The sequence below is a fragment of the Lates calcarifer genome, linkage group LG2 (genome assembly GCF_001640805.2).
Source record: "Lates calcarifer isolate ASB-BC8 linkage group LG2, TLL_Latcal_v3, whole genome shotgun sequence".
In the NCBI taxonomy this organism is placed as follows: Eukaryota; Metazoa; Chordata; class Actinopteri; family Centropomidae; genus Lates; species Lates calcarifer.
This window is the reverse complement of record NC_066834.1, coordinates 13,632,801-13,642,289: the sequence shown is the minus strand read 5'-3', so window position 1 is coordinate 13,642,289 and position 9,489 is coordinate 13,632,801. Positions and strand designations below refer to the sequence as shown.

General features: G+C 43.0%; 1 long non-coding RNA gene across 1 annotated transcript; it reads left to right on the top strand.

The window, feature by feature from the left end:
• Positions 1-1,231: 1,231 nt before the first annotated feature.
• On the top strand, positions 1,232-9,045 carry LOC127142867 (uncharacterized). Its single transcript, XR_007813963.1, has 3 exons — positions 1,232-1,674; positions 7,651-7,730; positions 8,501-9,045. It is a non-coding gene; the product is annotated as an uncharacterized LOC127142867 (long non-coding RNA).
• The last annotated feature ends 444 nt before the right edge of the window (positions 9,046-9,489 follow it).

Sequence of the window (9,489 nt, the reverse complement as noted above, 5' to 3'; positions counted from 1 at the left end):
TCTGAGTGGCGGTCTGAACAGCCGTGATGATACGTGGGTCTGGAGCAGAGGCCTCCTAACAGCAGCTGGATTAAGGACAGATCCTGAGGTTTCAGATTCAGGAACACTGATTACTCAGATAAAAAAATAAAAAAAATCAGAGGCCAAACCAAACATCTCGTCCTGTCTCAGGTCTGAGGGGGCGTGGAGCCTCATGATGCTGCAGGTTCAGCTCTTTGTTCAGTTCTACAGGTAGATCCAGGTCCAGATCCAGGTCCCGTCCTCTGCAGAGACCCTGAATCTGAACCCGTCTCCAGATCATTAAATATCTGAAGACCTTAGGTTAGGAGGAGGAGGACCTGGGTGTTGAGCTGACCACACTTTTGTGGACAGCCCCCCCACCGATGTGTGTTGATGTGTTGTGTTCAGTTTTCAGTTTAAGCCTCTGAACCAAACATTCTGACCTGCATATGACACATCATGAGTTAGCACGAGGGCTGGCATTATAGACCTCTTATGGAGCATAATCCTGATCATAATGTGCTAATTGTTCCCAAATGTTCAGCTGAGTGAGGAGGGGGAGGAGGGGGGAGGAGGGGGAGGAGGCAGAAGTAATAAAGCCAAACACATGATATAGAAACATTAAGAGAAAAATGATCCTGACCTGAATCTAAACCTTGGCCTCAGGTCACCTCACAAACACAAAACACACACACAAAAACATTATTTTCACTAATCTGAGAGCAGTGGATCAGACTTTAATTTCCTGCTTTACTTCCAGTTTATCAGAGGATTAAAAAAGGTTGACCAGCTGCGCTGTGTGAAGGTGTTGGACAACTACTAATGATGACTGATGTTTATGACTGACACTGGTTTTAACAGTTTAATGTTTACATGATAAACTCATCAAAAACATCATTGTGTTCATAAAAATAGTTGTTACATTTATTAAGATACCTGCTGTTGCTGTTGTGAGTTAGAGAAATACATTCATCAGGAGTCAGAGCAGCGGCAGCACGGTTAATTAATAACTCTAAATTGCCCGCAGGTGTGAATGTGAGTGTGAATGGTTGTTTGTCCATATGTGTTAGTCCTGCAATGGACTGGTGATCTGTACAGGGTGTACCCTTCTCGCCCAATAACAGCTGGGAAAGGCTCCAGCCCCCTCCACCCCCGAACACAAAAACACAAGTAGTTTAAACTTAAGGCCAGTTTATACTAAACTGTCTACCTCCCTGACGTACACCTAACTACAAATAAGGCAATGTCATGATGACACAGACCACAACAGCTGTGATCGGTCGGCTCGTTCATGTCTCTTATTGGTTGGACCAGCACAGAAAACTCCTCCTTCTGCCTCTGTCAGTTCAGAGGTCGTACACCATCTCCTCCAATGTCTTCTCTCTTTATTGTGTCGCTGTAATTTCATTAAAAGTAACAGAGGGTATGCACGTGACAACATAGCACATGGAAGTCACTGCAGTTATGCCCACTGATTGGCAGAAAGACTGATTGGCAGTGTTAGCCGCCAAAATTTAAAAACAATATCCAAAATGAGGAATCGATTGTCGGAGCTATCTTTCTACAGGCTACTGAAAGCCACAGAAAAGAGAAGGAGATGGATCGCTACTATTCGCAGACACAACTGGAATCCAGGCACTGAAACCTGGATTTACAGTTCCCATTTCATGTCAGGTAAGGTTAAGTTATGCTGTATTTTTGGTTAAAATCACACCTTAAGTTACATACTGTATTGGCTAACGTTACATATCAGTAAAGCTCTTAACGTTAGCATCTTTCATTTAGCTGTATTCATTATAACTGACACGTCTTTGTTTTATTTGTTAAAATGCATCCATGATTATGAACCTTGTGTTCTATGTGATTTTTTTTAGCTAACTTAAGGTAACTGATGTACCCAAAAGTCACTTCAATAGTACTTTAGTAAAAGTAAAGATATCATGTTAAAAATCAAATCAAACGGCTGATTAAATACATTTATCAATTAATGTCCTTATACCCGATTCCTGGCCACAGTCAATGTCCGTGGACCAGGTGATTTTTGGTAGCTCATACGGATCACCGTCAAGTCCAGTTGTCCTTAATTTGTTCTGATAATCCATGTTTTTACCCGGTTTCGCTGTGTGTACCGCTACATGCCATGTTGAGGGAGGTTTGTTTTGCCACTCAGTCCGACTAGGAGGGGCATATCCCGGGGGCTAAGTGACGTAAACACATACCCTCTATATGAAGAAATTCAAGACAGTGGCACAGAAACTACACCGCCACCTAGTGTTGGTCGTAGTTTAACTGCAGAGTGACACAGAGACATGAGGATAAACATTCATAACAATCACAGAAATATAAACCAAGCTTTAGCACCAACAGTGAAGTGCAGACCTCCACTGCAAGGAAATGAAAGGAAATTCTCCTCAGCTCTTAACCTTAATGATTGGACTGTTTTTAGTGACAGAGCTGCAGGAACAACACATCTGTGCAGCTGACACAAACAGATGCAGTAATAAAGTGAGATCTGTCCTTAGCTCTGTCTCAGTATCATAAGAGACTCTGATCTGTTACTGGACCTCTGGATCAGATTTCTTCCTCTTGACCTGAAACAACACGCCACCACCGACAAACATTGAGCTATTTTCAGTCTGAATCCATGTTATCTCTTCGCTTCAGTTCCTGTGGTCTGTGTGAGGTTTCTCTTCAGGTATGTCTCTGACAGGTAGCTTCATGTCTGAGGAGGTTCATGTCAGTTCACTCTGAAACGGACACTGAGTACTGAAGCTAAAAGAACAGAGATGGTGTTTCAATCCATATTCCACTGTTAAGGGTTTCAGTCTAAAACAGAGTACTGATCACACACTGTAACTGTAGTGCAGAGTATTCTACTTAAGTACAACTTTATGACTTGATGCTGCTCTGCTTCTCTGTTTAACTCCTGTAGTTATCTTACTTATATAGTAGTGGAACAACATATTAAATATAACATAACCGCTTAACCGTAAAATCTCAGCTTCAGAATCATTGTGATGATTCACTGGCTTGTAATGGGGAGAATGGAGCCTCTGTCATTCCCTGAACACCCATTGTTGCTCTGAGTAACGTTGGTGAGCAGGAGTGAGAGGCTTTACGGCACTATGTCACTCACAGAAGAAGCTAGCTCTGATTGATACTCAGCTCAGCAAAGGTTACACAGTGTTGCTTTAAAGGCTTTGCGTACCTGTACAGACAATAATAAACGGTGAACACATCATTTACTTTTGTGTATAAATTAAAATAAATATAATCTGTCAGGATGTTCGGAGCTCTTAGATTTAACCAGTTTACATCACAAGTACTTACTCATAATACTTCAGTACTTTTTAAATGAGGTTTTGAATGCAGGACTTTTACTTGTACCAGAGTATTACACATCATGGTACTGCTGCTGTTACTTCAGTAGAGGATCAGAGTACTGTGGTCAGCCTTCAGGGAGAGACTGAACACACACTGATCCACTGAAATTCAGTCTAAAACATCTGCAGATGGTGTTTAAGGCTGAAAGAAAGATTTTCTCTTGTTTCTGACTGAACTCTGGTGCTGACACTTGAACCTTTAGGTCAAATAAAATGCTGTTTCTGCAGGTGGTCTAACAGAACTGACAGCAGCAGGTTAGAAAACATGTTGGTCAAAAGCTGTTTCACAACCAGAAGAAGCCAAAACTTGTCCTGAAATTCAAAACCTGAGATGAGATGAGGAGATAAGTTTCTATTTTCAGCTGCTTGTCAGTCGAGCGTTGGCAGCAGTGGATTAGATCCATGGTTCAGAGGAGCAGAGAGAGGCAGCGGGTGAGGGTAAAAGAAAAACATCTCAACATCAGCTCACTGAGGGTTTATTCAGACTGACTCACCCTGCTGAATGACAGACTGGGGGGTCGACCAGAACCACCCTGATCAACCAGAACCACTCTGATCAACCAGAACCACTCTGATCAACCAGAAGTACCCTCATCAACCAGAACCACCCTGATCAACCACAACCCCCACCCCCTTCACCTCCGATCAATCAGAACCACCTCAGATCAAACAGAACCCACCAGATCAAAACCTCTCCTGATCAACCAGAATCCCCTGATCAACCAGAACCACTCTGATCAACCAGAACCACCCTCATCAACCAGGACCCTCTGGTCAACTGGAATCAACCCAGATCAACCAGAACCCCAAGATCAGCCAGAACCCTCTGATCAACCAAAACCTCCCCTGATCAGCCAGAACCACTCTGATCAACCAGAACCACCCTGATCAACCAGAACCCACTGATCAACCAGAACCACAATCCTCAACCCCCCAACTGAAGAGTTTGTTGCAGTTGAACTAGTTCACCTCGGATCATAATAATAACAATACATCAAATTTCTATAGCAATCAATGTGATTGATGCTTCAGAATCACTTCAACGTTTACAGGAATGTTTTCAGTTGTTCCTCTGAATTTAACCCAGAAATCACCACATGTCCCCACGCACCCAGCAGTTGTTCTCTCTGGCTGTGAACAGATTTTTATCAGTGGTTTACAGTCACTTAGCCCCCCCCCGATACAAACACAGATGCTTCCAGTAAGTGAAAATCAAAGAGAGGAGAGAGCTGCTGAGTCTGAGCTGCTCAGGACATCAAACTAAACAAACAGCAGCCGACGGAGTTCGAACGACGAGTCAACCACATCTGAAAGTGTTCTCTGAGCAGCTGCTGGACGGGGGGTGCATGATGAATCATACTAATGTGGTTAATACCATTTTCAGACATCATGTCCTGAAGACATTCTCAGAGTATTGGGGGGTTTCTCCTCTGAAGGCCTGGTCCTGGTCACAGCAGGAGGTGGCGCAGCTCCCGCTGAGGGTCATTCCACTGGAAACCATCATCTCCTGTCACAGAAGCCTGAAGATGTAAATCTGAGAATGTAACAATCTGGCAGGGTTCTTCTTTCCTCTGCTCTGAGAGCGAACCTAACCCTAAAGTTATTTACACAAATAAAGAGTATAAAAGTGCCAGATAGTTCATCCACCATGGCTAATTGCAGACATATTTTAGGATGTTGGTGGGACAGTCTGAGGTCCTGCTGGGGAGGCAAAGACCAACAACCAAAATAAATTGACATGCAATTAATTGCATGAAAAAAAACAAGCCAAGTGTGAAAAGACCTTAAGCCCTAAATCAAGGGAAATTGGACCTGATTGTGGATACTTGAAGATAGCTCCTTCAGTTCTGACTGACAGGGGAGGGCATTTAACCCCTGTGAGGTCATTGTCAAGGCCTCTGATGATGCCTGGTTCATCAGTGCTGCTGCTGTTGTATTGACTGGAGTCACTTGAGGACAGGTGTAAATCTCTACAGGTGGAGGTGTCATTGTTCTATACATATGAACACAGATTCACAGATTTTGCTGTTTTCATTCAGACACCATAATAAAGGGTTTTCTTACAGATAATATAACAGGATCTCTATGTGAAAGACGTTACAGGTATAAAAGTGGATGATTGAGGGAGGAGTAGGCAGTGGACAGGGTAGGATGGGGGGGTGGGGTGGGGGGGTCTACGACACCATAGACTACTTTTGTTTTATGGAGTCGTCTGAGTTCATGTCTCTTCAGCATGCCTGCACACGCTGTTCACCAACATCCACATTCCTTACAGGATTAACTGTGTGTGCATGCATATGTGTGTGTGTGTGTGTGTGTGTGTGTGTGTGTGTGTGTGTGTATGGGGGTGGTAGAGGTAGTGGGGGTGGGGGTTTCCATGTGTTTGTGTTGTTTTCTGTTTTCCAGGAAGTACACCCTCATGTTACAGAAGTCACACATGATTGGATTCATTCATATTCTACACACACACACACACACACACACACACACACACCTATATTTGTGGGTACCTGTCATTGACTCCTCCCCCATCCATATCCTCAACCATCACACCTGAACGACCAACTCAAAACTTTAGACCAGGTCTTAACCCTAAGACAGCCTGTTAAACTGTTGCTGTTGGACCCCACAAGTATATTAAAACAAGCTCTCTCTCTCTCTCTCTCTCTCTCTCTCTCTCTCTCTCTCTCTCTCTCTCTCTCTCTCTCTCTCTCTCACACACACACACACACATAGTAAAGTGTTATCAGATGTGTGTCCTCTGGCTGCCCCCCACCCCCAGGTCTGACGATTGATACAGACTCAATGCAGTGTGAAACTAAAGGATCTCATCATTAATCCAAACTCTTCAGCTCTGACCTTTGCCCTCTGAGGCAGAGCAGATGAGTGATGAGGACAATTGTGCAACAACACCCCGACTGTGTCGTAACCATTAAAGGAGCAGTCCCACATTTCAGAGGGGCTTCCCTGCCTCCGTCTAATTAAACATGTTTACTCCCATAAAGCAGGGACCTGCTCTGGGTAATGATCTTGTTTACAGGAGTTTCAACCAGATGTTCAGACCTGATCCCCTGAAATCCTCAGGCTCTTTAGGAACACCCAGAACCTCCTGTCAGGATCAGAGCTGAGAACACACACGTCTGTCAGGACGATCACAGGTCCTGGTTTTATATCAGTTCATCAGATACTGTAGCTGTCGTGTCCTGAGTCTGAGTCACTTACCTCCTCAAACTTCTGAATCTTGTTAATAACTGTTTCAGCATCTCCTCCATGAAGTCAGAGCTGTTGTGAGATTGAACAGACCCTGATCAGCAGAGGTATCCTGACTGTCGGCCATAACACTCAGCTGCTGAACAACGACCTAATCTGTGTCTGTAATCGCTCACTACTCTCTACATAGTGAGTTCACCATTTCATAGTTCTGTCTGAATGTGTAGTGAGAATTATTCTTCTCTATTGTGGATTCACTGTATCCCACAATGCATTGTGAAAAGTAGTGTACAACCGATGGTCACAAAACAAGCAATATATCCCATCATGCATTGTGTTCATGCTGTGAGAAAGTGACAGACAGGAGGAGAGAGTCAGAGTTTATCTGTACAGAACATTTCAACAACAAGACAATTCAAAGAGCTTTTTATATAAAACTTTAAAAGCATTAAGACAAAGTGAAACAGAAACACATAAACAGATATACAGAGAACACAATATAATTGTTAAGGAGTTAAGAGATGAGAAAATAAAAATAAAATAAAGTACAGTAAGGTAAATAAAATAGAGAGAATAAAAGTTACAATGCTGAAGTCTGAAAGTGTTTTAAAATTTCATCGATGTGCTCAGTTTCTAGTCCTCTACAGAGAAATCCCTCAGTAGTGAGAAGGGAAGAGTGAGTGAGTGTCTGCAGGTTAAACTCTTCTCAGATCAGATTTCCCACACATTATAAACTGTAATGAACTGAATGTGTTTTAATTTGTACAGCAACTGGTATAAAACAGACTTTATCTTATTCAACTTCCATCTTGATTAAACTTTATTAGACCTGTTCCCGGACAAACTGACTCAGGGTCAGTGTTTCAGTAACTAAAACTAAGATACTTGTGTTGGGAAAGTTACATGGCAAATGTAATCAGTTACTCCTGACGACAGACTTAGAGCTGTTTGTTCTGAAGTGAACACAAACCAAACCACAAACCCTGAGGCGTGAGAAAATAAAAAAAAACTCCTGAATACGACGTTTAATCTGTTTTTTTCTAACGTCCTCATTTAGTGATTCATCAGACATGGAGCGGAGCGGGGACAGAGTCTTCTCTGCTGCTGAATGACCAGGACTTCAGTCTCAGTGTGATGGTCTGTGAAGTGGTTCTGTTTGTCTGATGTGAAACCAGATGAGGGTTTTAGCTCCTTACCTGGGTCACTGTGACTCTGACAGAAAAGAAATGGGAAGGAGGAGGGGGCAGACGGGGGGGGGGGGGGGCTCTCATCAGTAAACTGCAGCAGTTCTCAGTCATCTCAGTCTGATCTGGATCTTAAAGGATGAATCCACTTGGGTTTCAGAGTCATTTCAGTCAGAACAACAACTGTACTCAACAGGTTAAAGGAGAACTCTTTATCCTCCATGTCTCTGGGTGTAAAGGATTGATCAGGACAGAAATCTCTGGAATCAGAGCAGTATTTATCAGGAACAGTGAATAGCTGCTGCAGTGCAATCCAATAAAGAACTGTTCATGTCAGAGTCCGTCCACTAAAGTTCTTGTTTTTGCCACTGACAGACTCAGATTGTTGTTCTAAGTGTTTGACAACATTATGGAGATAGAGCTTTTTATTAAAGAGTTGGATCCTCCCCCGATGTGCATATCACCGCTGTGTGAAAGGGTGTGGATGTGTTAGAGCGCTTTGTGCATAGAGCAAGCGCAGTATGAATGTGTGTGTGAATGGGTGAATGTGACACATAGTGTAAAGTGCTTTGAGTGGTCGATACAACACTATATAAGTCCAAGTCCAAGTCCATATCACTACCAGATTAGGAATTAACTTCCTGTTTCAGCTTTGACTGTTCTGTTGGTTTCTTTCCAACCTGTCTGATCATGTGATGACTCATGTTCAGGAATTCACTCCAGTCCACAGATCCACCAGCTGGGAACATCTGCCTCAGACTTTCAGTTCAGAGGAAACATGTCCTTCAACCTCAAACCTTTTCCCACCCTCTGGTTCGACCCACTAGAAGTCATAGTGGTTGTACATGCCCCCACCACCAACACCTTTGGACCTGAGTGAGCAGATGACAAAGCTGTGGGGACCCAGTCTTGATCCAGTATCCAGGTTTATCTAGTCTGCACTGAGCTTCTCCCCAGCAGCTGGTATTTTTGTTCTGCTACACTGTTAGAGACTTTTATGGCACCCCAGCTACAAACATGAAAAATGTGAACAGCTGCTGATAATTATGGAATTTAATTTAATGTTTCTGATGTTATACAACAGCTGTTATGTAACTGACTCAACACAAAGACAGACAAACCAAACTCTGATTCTTGTGGTTTCCTGCCAACATGGTGATTTTTTTTATTATTTCATATTTATAACTTGTTACTGTAAAGACAAACAGACATGTTAAATTCATTATGGAAATAAAAACCTGTGGTTTTGGATCACAGGACGAACCTGAGGGGAAACTGTTTCAGATGCATTTTCTATCGTTGATCGATCAATTGTTTCAGTTCAGTTTATTTAATCTGGAGTCATATAAATCACCCTTAATCAATAAATTATCAATAGTAAATCTGTATCTGTGCGGGCTTGAGGTGAAGATGTATGTGTAGCTATTAGTCAGTGTGGTCAGTAAACGTCTCAGCAGACAGGAAGTCTAACATCCAGCTGTGTGACCTAGTTCTCTCAGTTCACACACAGACTGAAGATTGATAAGGTGACACTGAGCGGTCAGAAGAACATGTTGATCTGGATCAAGGATCCGTCAGAGACACAGTCTGACAGCTGCTGCTCACTGATCCAGGTGTTTGACAGATACAGCTCAGGCACACTGACTGAGTCGACTCTGTGAGATATAGCCGAGTGTTTCAGTGACTGCAGCAGACAAGACGATCGTCTTTGT